Source organism: Xiphophorus couchianus, chromosome 20, assembly GCF_001444195.1.
Source record: "Xiphophorus couchianus chromosome 20, X_couchianus-1.0, whole genome shotgun sequence".
Lineage (NCBI taxonomy): Eukaryota > Metazoa > Chordata > Actinopteri > Cyprinodontiformes > Poeciliidae > Xiphophorus > Xiphophorus couchianus.
The window spans coordinates 3,234,424-3,254,085 of record NC_040247.1 but is presented as its reverse complement, the minus strand read 5'-3'; the positions used below and the strand labels follow the sequence as shown (position 1 = coordinate 3,254,085).

General features: G+C 46.7%; 1 protein-coding gene across 1 annotated transcript in view; it reads right to left on the bottom strand.

The window, feature by feature from the left end:
- dag1 (dystroglycan 1) overlaps positions 1 to 3,987 on the bottom strand; it is a 31,736-nt gene extending 27,749 nt beyond the window's left edge. The window contains exon 1 of the mRNA XM_028002366.1: positions 3,856 to 3,987. The gene's annotated coding sequence lies outside the window, so the exon portion shown is untranslated. The remainder of the gene's footprint in view (positions 1 to 3,855) is intronic.
- Between the last annotated feature and the right edge of the window lie 15,675 nt (positions 3,988 to 19,662).

Genomic DNA, 19,662 nt, shown 5'->3' with positions numbered 1-19,662 from the left:
GCCTGAACGCATCACCAAATATTTTCATTCGGTTTTAATCTGGAGGAGCTGCCAGGTCCTAACAGACTTCCTGTTTCTGCTACGCCTGCAGGAAATGAGCGAAACATGATGATAGGTAGTAAAGTTAACTACCTTTACTACCTACTACATATCCTTTACTACCACTGAAAATGGTTTTACTGAAACGTTTTATCTGCAGACTTTTAGTTTCTAAATGGTTTCAGCAGAAGATTTTATCGGTTCCTTCCTGAACCGATACTTTTACAGGTACAGTAAAGTATCGGTACTGTAAAGACCAGCCTGCTTCAGAAAACTCATCTGTTAGTTTTTGCAAAGTACATCAGAGATTAGGGCTAAAACAGAGACCTTGACTTTTAAAATTCATCAAGGTTTGATTGAATGAGGTTTACTATTTAGTTCTGTGTTTTCCAGGCGGATGTTTGTGTTGCGTTTCTGCCAGTGGGCTGTTAACGAACGCTAACTGCTATTAGCAGCTATGGAGGGAGCCGGCAAGCGACAGAAAGAAGAGCCACCAAGAAAGAGACTAAACGTGTCAACAGTGTGGGATCAGTTCAGAAAAACCAGGACAGGAGAGCAGCTGAGTGCTGCAGATGGAGCTGGTGTTTCACACTAACTCGTCATCGATGATACAACGCCTCAGCAGGAAACATCCACTACATGCAGCGAGCGCCGAGTTCATTCCTGCTAACAGCTAACAGCCTGTTCCCGTCGCAAAACACTCTAATCTGTGGCTGTTAGAGAATCTGATACAAGGAAACACGTTCTGGACGATGCTGGACGTAGTTTCTGATGAATAAGAGTAATGACGTAAAAAAAAGTTTAAAATAGTTTTTCATACTTCAGACTTAAACGGCATTGTTTCTTGCTAGCAGTTTGTCTTGTATATTTATTTTAGTAGCTTAAGTAGCGACTGCAGAGAGGACAACATTTATTTGATTAACTGTCAGAATAATCGATAGATCACTAAAATAATCATTTACAGCAGTCCTATCTGAGATATTCTGAAGAAAATGCAGTTTGGGAAGCTGAAATACCTCGGAGCTACGCTAGCTGACGCGCTATTGGCTGGTCAGGAGCATCATTCATTTCCTTGCTACTGATTGGCTGAACCCCAAAGGGTTTCCATAGTTTCCACTCTGCGTGTTAAGGTATATTTGGTGTATTAACTATTAAAATAGACAGAGGTGTGGTGGGGGTGCTCAGGTACTCGCTGAGGGTAGTGACCTTTGACCCCTACTAACACATCCGGTCTCCTGCAGCTAATATCTACGGACGTCCAAGCCGTTCTCTGCATATTGAGATAAAATGACAAATTTGTGATATATTGTGAAGTACCAGTGAACTAAACCCGTTCAGTTCGGATCCGTCCAGAACCCGTCCTGTCTGCAAGATTCCTTCTGTTGGGATCAACCGATCATATCCCCGCTCCAGGATCCGCTCTACACAGATCCAGATCTGCTCCACTGAGTAAAACTGATCTGGTTCATGATCAGCTGTGATCCAACTTGTTTTAGGAATACGACGGGATGTTCTGATCCGATCCATCAGAGGAGAAAACAGATCAGAAGGAAACAGAACCAATAGAGAACAGATCCGGGATCAGCTGATGGAGGAGGAACCAGGAGGAAGGAGCCGAGAGGAGTCCAGGTTCTGCCGCAGGTTCAGATCTGAGCTCTCTGCGCTTTTCACTCAGTACTGAGACTGTTTCACACACACACACACACACACACACACACACACACACACGCAGAGAGATCTTTCTGTAAAAGCTAAAAACACATGAAGAAAACACGCAGCGAGCGGAAAACATCGGGTCAGAACACGAGGAGCAGATCTCTGCAGCAGAACCAGAGATCCAATCAGAACCAGGCAGAGTTTCAGCAGAGTAGATTAATGCTGAGCTCGTTCCACCAGCTTCATATTAACATGTTCGGGTCCAAACCGTCACTCAGGATCTAAAATCCAGTGATGATGTCACTTCCTCCATCAAAGCAGACAGAACCACCCAGAGGTTCTGGAAGCCTTCTGGTTCTTCCTGAATAGAAACTAAATCCCATCTGATCAGCTGATTAAAAATCAAACTCAACCATCTTCATGCTTTGACTAGACCGCTTCCCCCGTCTCCTCCCTGGAGGAAGATGGATCCTTAAGTTGGATCCAAAAGCTGCAGAAACAAAACGTCGTGTTTTCTAATCCAGCAGGTCCAACAGTCTGGAGGCCAGAAACAGCCGAAACACGAGCCAGAGCAGAACCGGTCCGAAACTGACGATCAGAACCAACCGAGAGCATCAGAACAAAGAGACTGAGAGGATTTTAACCTCCAGAACTGGACTTCCTTCAGTTCTGGTCCATCAGTCCAGTTCGCCTCATATTAAACATTTTGGCTTCATTGGTCGTAAAAACAAAACTGATGAAGAAAGAAATCACTGAAATTTCCAGGTACTGCTGATGTCCTTGAATGCACCATCAGTTTGTTCTGTTGGTTCTGTTCAAACGGATCCAGGTTCTTCGTTTTCAGGTCCAGCGCCACGGAAACCAGGACAACGGGAAAGTTAAAGTTCTGGAATATTTTCTGTTCTCCAATCAGGATTAGACTAAATATTTTATTGCAGTAGTGTTTATTAATTATTGATGAATTTATCAATATTATTGGAGAAAATAATTCACTAGTTTCAAACTTTTAAAATTCTCTGGTCCAAATTATCCTGCAACGACTCCTGGGTCGGTAGAACCATGAACCGGATCGCCTCGAGGAAAAACACACACTTTCCTCTGGAGGGAGGACATACACACACTGCACACACACACACACACACTGCACACACACACACACACACACAGAGCAGCAGCAGGTCAGTGATTTACGTCACCGTGTCTCTCCAGAACAGAACCGACTGTGATGAACTGAGAAAGTATTGATTCGGCTCCCAACAGAGGCAAAGCGGACCTTTATTCCTCAGACATTGGAACGGCCCTCATGGGGCCCTTATGGGGCCCATCCAGAAAAAAAGACTCCCGTTTCATTACTTCAGCCTCAGGAGACTAAAGGACATGTTGGAGCCGACTTTAGACTTTCAGCTGACAGTCAGAAGGTCAAACCCAAAGGTCAGCAGCTAGAACCTCCCTGGGACACCGAGAGGCCCAGAAAGCGGCCAAAGACACGTTCAGGTTCTCCTGGGTCACATCAGAACCGAACCCCCGGTTGGACTTCCACATGTCCGGGTGTCCCTGAAGGCAGCAGGAGTCGTGTCCCAGGAGGGAAACTGTCGGAGGTTTGTGGACCCTCTGTGTCCTCGCTGTCAAACGTCTCCATGGCAAAGCCAACGTGAGGGGAATCAGGACGAGGCGCGCGCCCTCCCGGTGCGCGCACGCGCCCCCTTTACCGGCCCGTTAGCGCTCGCGCCGGGTTCGTGACCGACAGAGAATGGAGCGAGGACCAGTGAGGTCACCGAGCCCCGCAGGCTGCTGGAGCTCCGGGTCTGCTGCCTTCAGGAGCCCAAAAATAACTCCGGAAATCACAGCCCGAGAGGCCCGGGCGGCGCTGTCCGTCCCGCATCTATCACGCACCTGTTCGGCGTGGAAGCGCGTGACCGCCCGGATAATGTCACGGACAAGAGCTCCTCCAAAACCAAAAAACAAAAAATCTCTACCGAAGCCGGAGCGAGGATCCACGGAGCCGCGGGGCTCAGCAGGCGCTCTGCCCGCACTCCGGGCTCCGTCTGGCGGCTGCAGCAGCTCCGGGAGCCGCCGCTGCTGCCCGCAGACAGCGGAGGAAGAACAGCTGAGAAAAAGAAGGGAAGCGAGGAAGGAAGGAAGGAAGGAAGGGAGACTGACCGTGAAATTCCTCCCCGGATAAGCCCTCCTGTCCCCCGCGGTGGCGGCGCTCCGTGTGCGGCTCCGGCGGACAGATATGGCTCTGTGCTCGGTGTCAGATCTCCTCGGTTCCTCCTCCTCCTGACAGGCTGCTGCTCCAAAGTTAGCAGCAGCAGCGCTCCTCAATCAATCCAGAGGTCTCCGAACCAGCACCGGGACCAGAACGCGAACAAAGCAGCAGAATCTTCCTCCGGAACCAGAGGGAGGGGATCAGCTAAATGTTCCGGAATCTCATGAAAAACGGCGTTTTTCCTGAAACCAGCTGAAGGACAGCCGATGTCGGAGCTCAGCAGCCTCCACGGCAGCCAGAGTCTCGATCCCCGGCGGAGCTCCACGCAAATGTCCGCTGCTTTCCACCCGGAGGAGGAGGAAGAGGAGGAGGAGGAGCGGATGGAGGAGGGCAGAGCCCAGCATTTTCTCAATGACTCCTCCCACAGGCTGCTGCTTCCTCCTCTTCACCCACTGAATGTGTTCTGGTTCTCCTCTGGACGGTTCCGAACCGCTTCCCTCCAGCAGAACCCGCCTGGTTCCGACATCCCGGTTAGAAATCGGGTTTTTCTGAGAAATTGCCAGAACTTTTTAGCTCCTCCCACTGCCTCATCTTCAGACCCGCAGCAGTTTCATACTTTATGCCTCTCTACATTTGAGCAGCGCTTCAAATAAAGCTTAATTGGATATAAAACCTCTGCTAATGAATTCATAAAATCAGCTTTTATCATCTGCTTCAGCAGCAGTTTTTAAAACACTGAACCATAACCTCACTCTGCCACAAAGTTCCCATTCAGCAGCTCTGCAGAGAGCAGCCTGGGTTTCTCCATAAACGCCGTCGTCATCATCAGGTGGAGCTGAATCCCACCTCAAAGGATCGACATGTTAAATATGACATCGGGTCAAAGAACAGATCCATCGTTTAAACCGGCCAGGCTGTTGGGAAGGACTGAAGGAGAAAACCCGTCTGATCTGTGAAGCAACAGGAGACGTTTGACCCGGTCCAGTTCTTCTCAGAACGTCTGAATCGTTTCTATTTTGTCTTTGGTAAAAGACTACAAACCATTTCTGCTGCTAGCGCTAGACTAGCATGCCTGTTTTGGTTACCCAGAATGCCCTGCGCTGTAATCCACTTCCTGCTTTTGAATGCGTAATAAACTCTGGTCCTCCAAACCTCGCTCTGGTTCGGTTTGAATGTGAACGCCAAGCGGACCAGAGACCGCTCCAAAAGCAGGAAGTGGACTACAATGCAGGGCATTCTGGGTAAATACAGCCAAAGCTAACATGCTAGCCTAGCGCTAGCAGCAGAAATGGCTCCTGGTCTTCAGCCAAAGACTAAACAGAAATCCTCCAACCGCTAAAATCTGACGCCTCCATCTTGTTTCCATCTGGTGAAGAAGGAAGTTGCTCTCAGTGTCTTCAGAGGTTTTTGTGTCGTTTCCTTCAGTGGTTCTTGGTGCAGCGCCCCCACAGGCCAGGAGGGGAACAGGTTGGTTTGACTCAGAACCACAGCAGCTGGAGGTGGAGCAGATGATGGAGTTCTGGTCTAAAAGCTTCTCTGTCGCTGAACTCCCTCTGATGGATCATGTTGAACGTTTTCACTCAGTGATTCTGGATTTTGGTTCATTCTTTGTACATTAAAAGATGATGAACTTTGAAGGCTGTGCTTTCTTCACATGTCAGTATTTAACAGGTTAAAGGTCACCAGGAACCTGCTGACATGCAGTTTTTATCTCAGGAACAACTGGAGGAACAAGTCCTCTTCCCATCAGCTCAGACTCCGGTGACGAAGCATCCCACATCATCATGATCCGTTCATCCGGATCCGTTCAGGAATCTGTTTGCTAAGCTGCAAGATTTCTTCGCAAAATTCATAAAACCAGAGAATCAGTCAACATGCTGCTGACTGCTGAGGGTTTCAGGGAGAAACTCCAGACTCCGTGTTGGGAGTCTGCTTGGAGCGTTATCCTCCACAGGTTCTGGTTCTGGTTCCATCCTCCTCTCCCGCTCTCTTGATTAGAAACGGACTGTAAACCGGAGCATTGTTGCAAACGTCTGCAGGCAGAGCGTGAGCTTCAGCAGCAGAAACGCGGCTGATGGATGTGTCGTGAAGGGAAGGTCGACGAGGTCCGGAATTCTTTAATAGATTCCCAACGAAGCGCTCCGAGTCATTTTCTCCATTCCCTGGGTAAATGTCACCTGACCAAGACTTTTCAGAAAGTGTCTGAGGAAGTCAGAGGTCTGGAGCAGAACTTTTGATTCCAACAGAAACGGCTTAATTCCAGTTAATCTCTGGAGTGATGAGGGCGGTTCTGGTTCTGATGGTATCTCTGTATCCGCATTGCGTCGTCGGCTGACGTCTGGATAATTGGAATAATGGGATCATCACCAGAGAGAAGAGGAGGAACTGTTTCATTGAATCCAGCTTTCATTTCTCACATCAAGCAAACAGCGCTGGAAGAAATTCTCCATGAAACCGTCGGAGATTCTGGGACCGTTCAATAAAACATGAAGAGATCCGTCTGAAGCCAGAGGAGGGAAACAGCCGGGTTTAAAACGTCCTGCCGGCACCTCAGCAACAGCTGAACCGGAATGAAACAGCAGCAACAGAATTAGTTTGCATACACAACATCTCAGTTTTTCCAGAAAGGAAAGATGATCCAACATTCAGCTACCTGAACTCCACCAAACAATTCAGATATCTCCAAAAAATTAAATCTAAGCCACTTCCTGATGTGGAACTGCATCCAACACGTATTCGGTATTTCCCAAAGCGTCTGCAGTCTGAACCATCATGTCGCATTTCATCAACTTTTTCATAGGAGCATCCAGACATCCTGGAGGTAGTTCCCATTCACTGGCAGCCAAACAGCCCCCACAGCATGCTGCCACCACCACCGTGCTTTACAGTTTGATCTCTTTGGTTTCCTGGGTTGCTGCTGGATTTCCTTCCACCTGAGCTGCAGTTCGGGTCAGAACTGGACGCAGCTGGTTGTTGCAGCAGGATAATGATCCCAGACATGTTCAGATGGATGAAGCCTGCTGTCATTTTATTTTAATGAAGCCATGAAGAGCTGAAGCTTCAGGGTCTCACAGTTTGTTCAGCAGCAGAACCAGAACTCGGGTCTCCAGTCAGATCGCTGCTGGAGTCTCATAGTGACCACATAAAACACGGCGCTGAGGTGCAGCCTGCTAACTAAACATTAGTGTGAGAGTGTGAATAAATGCAGTTTGCGTAAGTTTGACTGAAAACTTAAAGCGGTTTGTTGCAGATAAAGTTGCCCTGACAGGAGCAGGCAGCAGAGAGCCAGCAGGGACTGAAGTCAGTGTTGCATTAAACTAACAGCTGCAGACAAACACACAGAGCGGAGGGAGAATCTCCCAGAGTCTCTGCACCGATGCAGGGAATGCACCAGGCGAGCCTCGTCCAGGCGACCGTGTCTAATGCAAAGCGGCAACCCCCCCCCCAATCAGGACTCCCCTCATTGTTGAGAACGTGCTGCTAATGCGGCCTTATTATGCTTTAATTACCCGCGGCGCGGCCTGGGAGACGGCCTGCGCCTGCAAACGTGTCATAAGCTGGTAAACGGAGAGCAGCAGCTGTTAGGAACAAACTCTGGAGCTGCTCACACCTTTAGACAGCAGGTAAATTGATTATCGAACGGCAGGCATTCAGAGCGCGTCGGGTTTTCTGATGAGCGTGATGGAAAAACTTCACTCTGAACTCCATCAATCCAACACAACGCAGCACGCCATCTGACGGGCCGGAACCAGCGGCAAAGCCCCTCTCTCTGAGCTCCGACAGAAATATCTGTGTGACATCAGCCATCTGAGCGTAAGGGTGTGTGTGTGTGTGTGTGTGTTTCCTGCCAGAGGAGGGTACAGAATGTGGGTTAGGGTGTCGTCCTCCTCATTAATGTTTCATCTCAGCTGTGGCAGAAAGAAATGGGGCAAAGAAACACACACACACACACACACACATCATGTTTTCTGAGCCTGAACTGTTCATTTCTGTTGATCTCACACCCTGTTGACCCCGATGACCTTTACAGCTTGTCATCTCCATCTTCAGTTCTTAAAAATCATATAAAGTCTCATTGAATCTGTTCATTTGTGTTTATCATGTTTAATGTTTATAAAATCTCCACCAAGTCTCACTGAGAACAACTCACAGCTCCTGGTACTCAGCTAGCTAACGATTTAGCCCAAAACTAAATATTTAGCTCTTAGCTAGCTAAATATTTAAGTTAAATCTGAGCTAAACATGTACCTTCATGTAAATATTTATTATGTAACCTAAACGTGTAGCCTGAATGTGTTTAGATAATTATTTTGTTAAACTATATATTTAGCTCTAAGCTAAATGTGTAGCTCAGAGCTAGATATTTAGTTTGGAGCTAAACAACTAGCCTGCTAACTTAGCATTTGGAGCTAAATATTTTTCTTTGAAACAGTGGAAATATAAATAACATGGTGAAAATATGAGAAACTAACCACATTTTTCTGAATAAACCAGATACTTATGTCAGCAGAACATAAAGGGAAGGCCAGCCGATGTCAAACTAACGGTTTTGCTTGGGTCACAGGGTGTGTCTGTTTGAGGTCAGAGGTCATGTCAGACAGTAACCCGGCCCAGTGGGCTGTTCTGGGCGGCTCTGCGCCATCACTGGTGTGACGAAGGAACCAGTTGAGCCCAATCTGGTCCGTTCTTGTCAGAGTGGACGAATGGGTCCAGCAGAGAAGCTGCTGCTTGTTTCTCCTGAAATCTTCTCAGTACCTGAAGACGGCGACTTCCCCGATGAGAACAAACTCATGTAACTGGAGCAAATAAAACACAGACTCATCATTTCCTGCTGGACAGGAGATGGAGTGACTGGCTGCGACTTTGACCAGGAGCAGAGCGTCCCGACTAAATTACAGAGCTGTGAGGATTATCAAGACGCACAGCGGCTCTTTAAAGTGAAATATGGGGAATTAAGGTGGAGATAAGAGCGTTTTAGAGCCAGTAGGAGGCAGAGATATGAGCGGGAAGTTGAGATGCAGAGCGGGGAAGGCGACAGGGGGCACTTCTGGCAGAGATGAGTGTTCAGCCTGTGGCAGGAGATAACTGATGTTCAGATGTTCAGGAGCCTCAGGGCTTCGGCGCGCGTTCTGAAATAACAGCGTCTGAACCCCGACCCCTCGCTCTTTTCACCAGAACAGACACTGACCAGGTCCGACACAGTCTGGTGACCTCTGACTCTTCTGTTCATCCATCCAACCTTCCATTCATCCGTCCATCCAGAGCCTCCAGAGAACTCAGCTTTCAAATTCACTAAACAAACTCAAAATATGATAAAATATTAGAACCATAATGAGACCAAGCAGCACAACGTGATGTTAATGAGGAAGAAACGGAGAAAACAGGAAATAAATCCACAAAGGGGATTTTAAGTAACATAAAGACACAAACTTCTTCATCTTTCCCTTTAACGGATATAAACTATCCAGCCCTCCTCCAGCCTCTGCTTGCTGCTGAGCTTCCTGTGTTTGCTGGGAACTGGATGCTGCGTTTGTGCTGCTGAGGCATGAAAAGGCCACTGGGACACGAGGACAGCATCCAGTTAGAGGATTATGTTGTAAACACGATCAGGGATCTGGATGTGGTCTCCTGAAAGCGACAGGGGTCTGATTAGGGATTCAAAGACCCGGAGATCAGCAGCGCTTGATGAAGCAGACATTAATCTCCAGATGTCAGAGCTTCGTTTCCCTCTGACGGAAGGTTGGGAGAACAAACATGATTAAAATGTGAAATAATAAATCCTAAAACCCCACAGTGATAACCAAGACACAGAGTCCTTCATCATTTTGACTTTTTCAGTTTCAGCATGCTGTTGTTTGTTACTACAGTCCTACATAACGTCATTTGGAAGATAGTTTAAAGATTTATAACATTATTATTAGTTATGTTATTATTGTGTAGAGCTTTCCAGGAAGCTAGTGAATCTTCAGGGTTCATTTTGTGTGAACGCTAATCGACCTCTGACCTCTGGTCCTCCAAACCTCGGTCTGGATTCGGTTGAAGTGAACTCTGGTTGGTTTGAATGTGAACGCCAAGCGGACCAGAGACCGCTCCAAAAGCAGGAAGTAGACTACAGCGCAGGGCATTCTGGGTAAATACAGCCAAAGCTAACATGCTAGCCTAGCGCTAGCAGCAGAAATGGCTCCTGGTCTTTAGCCAAGGACTAAATAGAAATCCTCCAACCGCTAAAATCTGACGCCTCCATCTTGTTTCCATCTGGTGAAGAAGGAAGTTGCTGTCAGTGTCTTCATGATTTTTTTGTGTCGTTTCATTCAGTGGTTCTTGGTGCAGCGCCCCCACAGGCCAGGAGGGGAACAGGTTGGTTTGACTCAGAGAACCACAGCAGCTGGAGGTGGAGCAGATGATGGAGTTCTGGTTCCAGTAGAACCGGGTCGACCGGACCATCAGGAGGGAAACACTTTCAGATTGTTCCAACACACCAGTATCAAAATGATTAATGACCTCCTCAGGTGCAGTAAAGACGTATCTAAACGTTGGTCCACTCGTCTTTCAAAACGTTCTTCTGCTCCTGCAGGTTTGTGACCAAATTACAAACCATCCACCATGTTTGATTAGCCATGTCTAGTTCTGTCCATCTTGGTCCAACGTCTCCACTCTGGTCTCATCTGTCCAGAGGACATGTTCCCAAAAGTCTCGTCCTTCATGCTGCTCTGCTAATCTCAGTCCTGTGGACCTTTGACCTGCTAAGTGAGGCCTGTAGGCATGGAGTTGTTGCTAAATGGATGATGGTGTGTGCTGCTTCTACATGTTGTTGTTCTGAGATTGGATTTAATAACAGCCTGGTTTCTTCCCGCTGAGACCTCTCTGAACAGAAGCAAACATTAGCGTAGATGGAGTTGCTGCAGCGAGCCGCAGCGAGGTGAGCAGGAGGATTCCTTCACACGGCGATCAGACCTTCTGCAGCACCTGTTGAATCATCAACAACCAGGAGGCTCCAGGATCCCTGACCTAATTACAGAGCTGCTCTCTTCTTCATGGCTTCGTTTACAACCTCACTGCTTCCTTTATGTACTTTCTTTCTTACACACACACACACACACACACCATCCAACTGCAGCAGGTTTCTCTCATATCTCTGCCTTCAGGCCACATGACCGGGTCACTAAAGTATTCTCCGTTCTGCTGAGCGACATGTGAAGTCATGTCATGGATGCTGGAGATCAGGGTCCAATCTGCCCCTCCCTGACTGCCCCGCTGCCCCCCTTACTGCCCCCTGGCTGAAGGAATGTGAAACACAGCAGGTCTGCTTCCCTCAGGGCTCACATTGTTCAGTCAGACAGACGGTTCTGTGGGAAAACAACCCGACACGGCGACATGACAGATCTGGACCCGCCGTGCGTCTCTAAGGGATGCAGGTAATGAGGTGCGGTTCTGGTGGTACCGTCCCTCTCCTCATGCCTCCAGGTTAACCTTCCTGCTCAGATTCTGATGATAAACAGGGAATAAAAAAGCCTGTTTCATACTTCAGGTTCAAACTGAGGAGAGACATTATTTATGACTCCAGAAAACACAGCCAGTAGCTAAAGTCACTGCAGCTTCATGTCTGAAATAAACCAACTGCTTCATGCAGGTTGAAGTTTTAAAGTGTAAAGTAGAGATGAAGACGGAGACAGCAAACGTTTGATTGTATAAATGTGTCAGACTAACAGCTCATGAAGTGTTAGAGGCTGCAGATCCTGCAGTCATAAACCATCTCAGCTGATAAACCGTTCTTCAAATGACACCTTCCATCTGTATCCATAAAACACATTTTAATAAATACAAATATTTACATTTTACCATTTACTTTTTATAAATATTTTGTGTTACCACTAATGGCCCGAGACTTTACTGTGTTAATTTCAATGAATTAATTAAATAGATTTTAACACATTAAAAAGTTTAACATAATTAATTGTATTTATCTTTTACAATGGTTTCAGCTGGAACCTTTTTATTTAGCCGTTTCTGTTACGCCCATAAATCTGACGCACAGCGACATCAGCTAACAGCAGCGATGGTCGACGGAGCCGCTTCTCTGGGCCCACTGGGCTCGTTTCTGCTTCTGAACGATCTGATTGGACGCTGGCAAAAATGATTGTTGTGTTCAGGTTGTGCTAAATGGAGTTAGCATATCAGCGAAGATTTCAAGCCTAAAATAGCATTTTAATGCTAAACATGTAGAGCTAACGCTAATGTTAGCATCCACATTTCTAAGGGAATGAACAAACAATCTGATGGTTGAATAACAGATTGACAACAACAAATATTGTTCTTGAGCTCATATCCATTTATTCAATGTTTAGCAGGTTTTGAATTAAAAATGTTTATTTTGTGACATTAATGCGTCTGATCACACATCCTGCCCAGTTAACGGTATAAAATACTTTAATCCCACCACTAATTATGACCTCAGCGTCATTATGAAAACACTAAAGACCATGTTCAGAAATTCCCCAGGGAACCATTAAACGGTTTCCAGTCCCCTGGGGAAGCATTCGTCCAAACACCCAGCAGAGGACACAACAGGCAGGAAATCTCATTTTAGCAACATCAGGCCACTTCTGTTCCCTCCACTGTTACCTTTAGACCACAGGTGTCAAACTCCAGTCCTCCAGTCGCTGTCCTGCAGGTTTTAGATGTACCACAGGTACAAAACACTGGAATGAAATGGTTTAATCACCTCCTCCTTGTGTAGATCAGTTCTCCAGAACCTTAATGACCTAATTATTCTATTCAGGTGCAGCAGAGGCTCATCTAAACGTTTCAGGGCAGCGGCCCTGGAGGACTGGAGTTTGACAGCCCTGCTTTAGGCTTTCCACAGACATTAGCCTCAGTTTTATCAGACATTAAACCTCACTGGCTCCAAGTAACAATTCTTTTCAGAAGTTTTTAGTGGTTTTGTTGCTGCGTGCTAAATAAAATGCTAGCTAAGGTATAAAACTGGAACCAGTAATGAAGATCCATCCATCTATTTCTGTTAATCTTAGTTTGGCTTTCAGAGGAAATCCAGCAGTTTCTCCTCAGCTGGAGAAATAAGTAAAAAAAGTTCCCACACCTGGCTGCCTTATTTTAGTGGCATGTTCCCTTGTCTTTCCCATTTCCATTGGTTTTGTCTGTTTAGTCTTTTTAGGGCCGTTTTTACTGTGGGGTGAAGCGGAAATGCTTCGTCTTTATCTCGCATGCGTTCTGAATCAGGCATGTGAAGATTAGAGGGAGTAAAACGAGTGTGGGACAGCAGACTCAGCTGCAGCGTAAAGCTGGGCCTTCATGTACAAACTAATAACTGGTGACCCAGATACCATGGAGACAGACAATAATAAAGTCTGTTCTAAAACGCTCCTGCAGGCACAAAGCGCTGCTACTGCTGCCCTTAGATAAGAATAACCAGTGACAGCACAGGGACTGGTTAGATTTTATCACGCGCTGAACTCAGTCCAGTTTTAATAAATACCTGCGATTAACGCTGAATATTAAAGCATTCAGTCAGATGTTGTCAGTGTGTCTAACAGCGGAAAGCCTTCCTGTGAGGAACAAATCTCTGGAGCAGCTCCGGCGACGCGCAGGCTGAATAACAAGTCGCTGCTGTCTCGCTGCATTAATGCAAATAGTGTTTGCATTAAACACATCAGCAGCAAGAACAGCATTTTAATAACTGAAACCGTTCAATTTAATGCACCACAGAATAGAACGAGGAGAAGCATCACTGAGAGTGTGTTCAGTGCTCCATCATCTCACTTCCATCGGGACTTTCCAGAGTCAGGAGGGGGGAGGGTAAATGATCCATTCCTGCCATGAGGAGTAAACAGGAGCTGCTGCAGCGTCTTCATGACCCAACCTGCCCAACCTGGAGCCGGATGTGGAAACCGTGTGTACACAGCGCCCTGCAGATGCCTCTACCTTTACGTAAACCGCTCTACAACGGAGGTATGTTCAGTGGGTGGATGCTTCTTTGTTTGGTCCCAAACAAAACAGCTGCAGAGTAGATCAGTTTCCTGTTGCTCAACATCAGTCATTTCAGCACGTTGCAGCACACTGCAGCGTGCTGCAGCTCATCACCACACTGACAGGAAGCAGCTCGTCAGCAGCTTCCTGTCTGGTTCAGACTCAGAAACCAGACAGGAAGTAAGGACCGTTTCCTTTGGCCTATACCGTAGTCATGGCAACATGAAGAGTTTTCACAGGTTGAGCTGAAAAGATTCAGATTCCACCAGTTCAGTTGACCCCTGACCTCTACCATAACACCAAGAGCATCAGATCTAAACTGCGTCTTGTTTGCAGTAGTTGATGAGTTCTGACAGGATTACGATGTACGCTGATGATGCTGTGATTGCAGAGAGAGCAGGCTGGGTGGAGACAAACGTCTGTGGAGGCTCTAAGGTCAGAGGTCAAGTCAGCCGGTGGCGCTAATGGAAAAACAGGAGACTGACGACCATAAAAGGCTCTACAAGGCTGAAGTGATGACATCGGTTCTCATTGTCGCCGTTGTACAACAACAAAAATCTTGTCATTTTGTTCTCAGCCTCATGTCGTCCGCCTGTTTCGGTCAACCCCCCCGGTGAACATTTCACCCCCTCTGCGTAAAGAAACGCAGTCTGATTGGTCGGGATTGTGTGTTTATTTATGTGGAAAACATTCCCAACTACTCCACTTGTAGAACTCTGTTCTGATAACATGGAAGATAAAGGTAGACATTACGTCTCGTTAATCATTTCCTCCTACGAACTTGTGAAGTGGTGATAGTCGCTCCGCTCCACCATGATGGATGTTTACCACACTATGACCGAACACCATGACCTCTACTGGAGCCCGGCTCAGTGGGTCTGATAAAAAAATGAACATCTGAAAGCAGTTTGACTCCGGACCGACCATGCCAGGCCCTAACGACCTCCTGATTACTTTAGAGCTGTCAAACTCCACACGTCCCTCAACCTCCTCCATCAGCAGGACAAGTTCTCCAGAGTCCTGCTAATGACCCGGTTATTTGGTTCAGGTGTGTTGCATCAGAGGCACATCTAAACGTTGAAGGACGCTGACGCCTGTGGTTCACCTGAACTCTTCCTCCAGGTTTACCTGCTGACTTTTCTCTCATTTAGCATCTCAGAGCTGCAGCAGATGGAAACTCGGAAACTTCCCACTGCAAAAAACAAAGACAATATCAACAAAAGTCAGAAATATATCAAAGCAAAAGTGAGAAATATTTCATCTTAGCCTCATCTGGGGTTCATCGAAGGCTCCATGGTGAGTTACTGTGGACATAAAGGTGGTCGGCTGGACGGTTCTACTGTAATCTAAGAGCAGCCCTGCAGACCCAACCGGAACCCTGAAGGATCCGAGCCGCCGCTTTAAACAAAGATCTGCTGCCAAAGTCAGGAAGACTTTCTACTGAGTAAAATCTTCAAACCAGACTCTTAAAGAGTGAAGTTTTAAAGGAATAATTCCTTCTGCAATGCGGATTTAAAATTTCACAGTAAAGTAAAACAAATGAAATAACTGATGTGTGATGCTCTGAGGAGGATAATGAGGATGAGTCCTCCGTCTCTGGTGAGGACTCCTGAGTCCCTGATGGCTGCAGGTGTTAATTATGATGATGATGCTTGTTTTGCCAGAGTTCACTGTTTACACATTTACCCATCTTTAAAGATTCTTTTCATTCACACACGCAGCTGAATAAAAGCTGTGGGTTTAAACAGAGCTTGAAATCGATGCGTAAACATTTCAGGAGGAACCTGGATGGAAGACGATCGGCTTCAGAGCCTCATCTGCTCTCACATCACTTTCTGCTTCACAACCTCCATTTACAGAGAGAAGAAAGCACATTTATCCATTCATCCATTTACTCACACAGGCATTCATTTCGCCATTTCTAGCCTCCATCTTTGACGCATGAACACACCCAATTTTTCAGCAAAACCAAGCATTCATCTTTACTCAGCGCAAACAAGGTTAACTGTGCAATAATGGCTTTAACAAGGTACATGAATCCATGGCCCTCTGCTTGTTTTTCATGCTGCGTTTGTCTGAGTGAAGAAGGTGTGTTGTGATTCCGTGCAGAGCTAAAAATCAATGAACACTGGATGAAAACACGGCTGAATCATTCCCTAAATGAAGCCGTCACATCAGTCATGGCCATGTTTTCCTGCAGACCGCAACGGCTCCATCAAACATTCTTACTTTGAATTTCATTCAACACCAAGTCAGTAATTACACTCGGATGTTCTCCAGACGTCTTGAAGCTCCTCTTGTCTTTGGTTCCTATGGATGCGTTGTTGCTCAGCGGTCAGTTTCTCTGGCATATCACTATATTTTTATGCACTCTTCCACTTCAGTTGATAAAAAGGTTTGGACCTCAAGGTTTGGCCATGGTTATGTTGATTTGTAGCTCACCAACTACCGCAGTCTTGTTGCGGATTGAAAATGGTGTTTGAGATGATATTGTTGTTTGAGGAGTTTGCAAGAACCGCCTTCGCTTGTCCAGTGATGTAAATCCACATGCCAACAAATAAAGTTTTTTGCTAATCAAATCGTTTGAGTGAAATTCCTAGATTGTACCACTCCTAAACTGGTCCGGAAAACAGGAAAGACTCATGCAAGAAATGCAAATGGAAACGAATCTGGCCTGGGTGGACTGGGGAAGAACCAGTTAGAGCCACACCAATGGAGAGGGAGCCGAAGGGTTGAGGAACGCCTCCCAGTGCTGTCCCGTCTGGACTCTGCACGTCTCTGGTCTGGTTGGGAGAGCTCACAAAAAGGTTCCTGAGGTCCGGTCATGGGCTGGGTTAGGACATCAGAGTTCTGTTGGTATCGTCTCTTCATGAGCTTCAGTATGCACTGATGAGAATCACCACCTCAGGTTTTCTAGGTACGCCCCATTTCGAGGCGTATGTAGGCCAGTCTGGCCTGGGAATAGCTGAGGATCTACAGGAACAGGAAACTCACCATGAATCAACCACAAGTATAAAAACAACTATATTCTGATGAGATGTTGATCTGAGTTTAATCTGAACTCAGGATTATTTCAGAGCAGACCACAGTCCAGACTCCCTTCACCCAGATGACGATCCAGTTTCACTTCTGAATGTTGCCTCCAGCAGGAACGCTCTGCTTTCTGATAAATCATCTCTGCACACCTGGAGGTGGAGTTGAAACTCAACACCGAGGCACAGAAAGGAGGGAGTCCCCGACGGGCCGACACCCAGGATTCTTCTCCAGAAGATTCCTGAGTCACGTAGACAAAGAGCGCCAGTTCCCCCTGAGTGTTTCTCTGGAATCTGATCAATGTTGCAGCGACCTTCAGCATGCGAACAGATAAAACACACACACACACCTTCAGCTGAGAGAATGAGTCAGGAAACAAAGAGAAGAACTATTGCAGGCTGACAAGACGCGGCTGTAGAGAAGGAAGGTCAGCAAACAACAATCAATACTTGAAAGGTCAAAAACACTGAGACCAGAGTTTAGTTTTTACTTAAATACTTATGAATCTGATAAAAACAAACAAATACCAAAAGCAGAATGTGTCATGAAAATGACTGATGGACCTAAAGTGGGTCTGCTCATAGAGGCAGAAATCCTCAGCAGATCCAAACGATCCCCAGCGAAGGTGAGAGTCCAAACAAGCTCAATCTCAGCAAAAGAAGCGAAAAATGGACAATCTGTGAATTCTCAGCTCTACATTCAATTTTCAGCCTTATTAGCTGTGAAACAGCACAGAAATGCTGAGAAGCTGCAGTTCTGGTTGTTTGAAACTGGAACCAAGTCTAAATCTTGTGTTTCATGAAAGCTGAGAGTGAGAAACCAAAAAAGCTTTATAGATAAAGCTCACAACCTGAGGTTTATCAACCTCTACCAATCTCTGGTTGTGGTTGGTCCACAACCAGAGCCGGACTGGGTCAACGGAGACACTGGAGGCTCTGTTCTGCCTCCACCCAAACCGACCCGGAGATGGTCTACCCACATCCACAGCTGTACCGCTCTGTTGCCCCCCCACTCAAGAACAAGACCCAAAGATACTACAACTTCAGACCATCAGCAAAAAGCAGAAAACCTTATTGAAGCAACCACAACTGGACTTGTTGTAGAACCAGAATCTCAACCACTGAACTGCTTGGAAAAAATCCACAAACAAGTCTAACTTATAGTGCTGTACAGAAACATTGGCACCATTCCAAATTTCTTCTTTTTACTCTTTGTAAATGTTTCAGAGGTACATGAAACAGTTTTCTGGGGAACTTACAGAAATGTTCTCCTTCTTCCTTCCAGAATCCCAGCAGTGACTGAAGAGGAACTCAAGAATTTGGGTTAAAAAATGGAGGAAATATTTCTTGAAGAGTGGAGGACTCCACTGGGTGGACAGCACCAACAGTTCCTGATCAGTTCATAGAAAACTAGCAGGAGAGTCAGTCTGCCTGGTTCTGAGGTTGGTGAGCAGAACCAGCATCTGAGCCGCTGACTCATTTTTGGTCGTATGGAGAAAGTTTGGTCGACAGACCAATGCTGAAGGTTCTCCACTGTTCCATGATCCACCTGTGATCCATACGTGGATCATGGGTCTCACTGTGGCTCTCTGGAGTCCCAAGGCCTTAGAAATGTATTGGTAACCCTTTCAGGATGATGTTGGTTGGATTTACCCAGAATGCCCTGCGCTGTAGTCCACTTCCTGCTTTTGGAGCGGTTTCTGGTCTGGTTGGCGTTCACATATTCAAGGCGAACCAGAGTTCACTTCAACTGAACCCAGACCGAGGTTTGGAGGACCAGAGGTCAGAGGTCGATTAGCGTTCACATCTCACTGACCGGACCGGACTCTCGAGGCAGACGGACTGGAGTAGAATTAAAACGAACTGAACCTTCAGTGCACCTGCAGTTTTACATTTTGCCGGATGCCCAGGATTCCTTTGTCTGATGTTGAAATAATATAAAACACCTTTTAATGGCGCCATAATGCTGGAAATCCGATGGGAAAGAGGAACCAGCTCCAGGTGAGTGTCAGTCCAAAGGTTCTGCCCAGAACGAAACATGCAGATGGAGTTTATTAAGGCCTGATGACAGAGGCTTTTCCAGTATCTGTTGTCACTGTTACACACACTATCTACTCTGGAGGCTGAGCTGGGTGGATCAATCCACACACACACAGGCACAAACACCACACACACAAACACACACCCCCACACACATTGATCAATGGCGATTACCTGCAGCCCGGGGCTGTGTATAATTGCGGTGTGAGGAGTGATGGGTGGGGTGCCATGGGTGCAGCATCACCAACGTTTCATCCACACAGTCCAGTTTCCATCTCTGCCCAGAACTGTAACATCCATTCATCCTCCCAGTCTGGGCCTGAGCAGCCGCTTCCTGACCGCAGACCCGTCTTCACTTTTACAGTTTTGCTCTTTTCGCTGATCCACAAGTGCACAGAGCGGTGCTACAGCGCTGAAAGCTGCTGGACTTTCTCTAAACTCCAGCCTTCCTTTCATTATCCAGGTTAAAGGTTCTGCTAAAATATGAGTTCTGTTTGTAGTTTGGACTCATCCGTTTTAAAACGCCACCATGAAACAAACCAAAAGGCGTTTTCTGCCTTCCCTCCCACGGTGCCTCTGCCTGCTGTGAACTCAGCCATGCTGCAGTAAAGCTCTTGTAGTGTTTGTTGCAACCAAAGGCAGTGATCTGGAGGTCACTTCCAGCCAATCCTCTTAGACTTCCAACCAATCCCATCTGAAGTG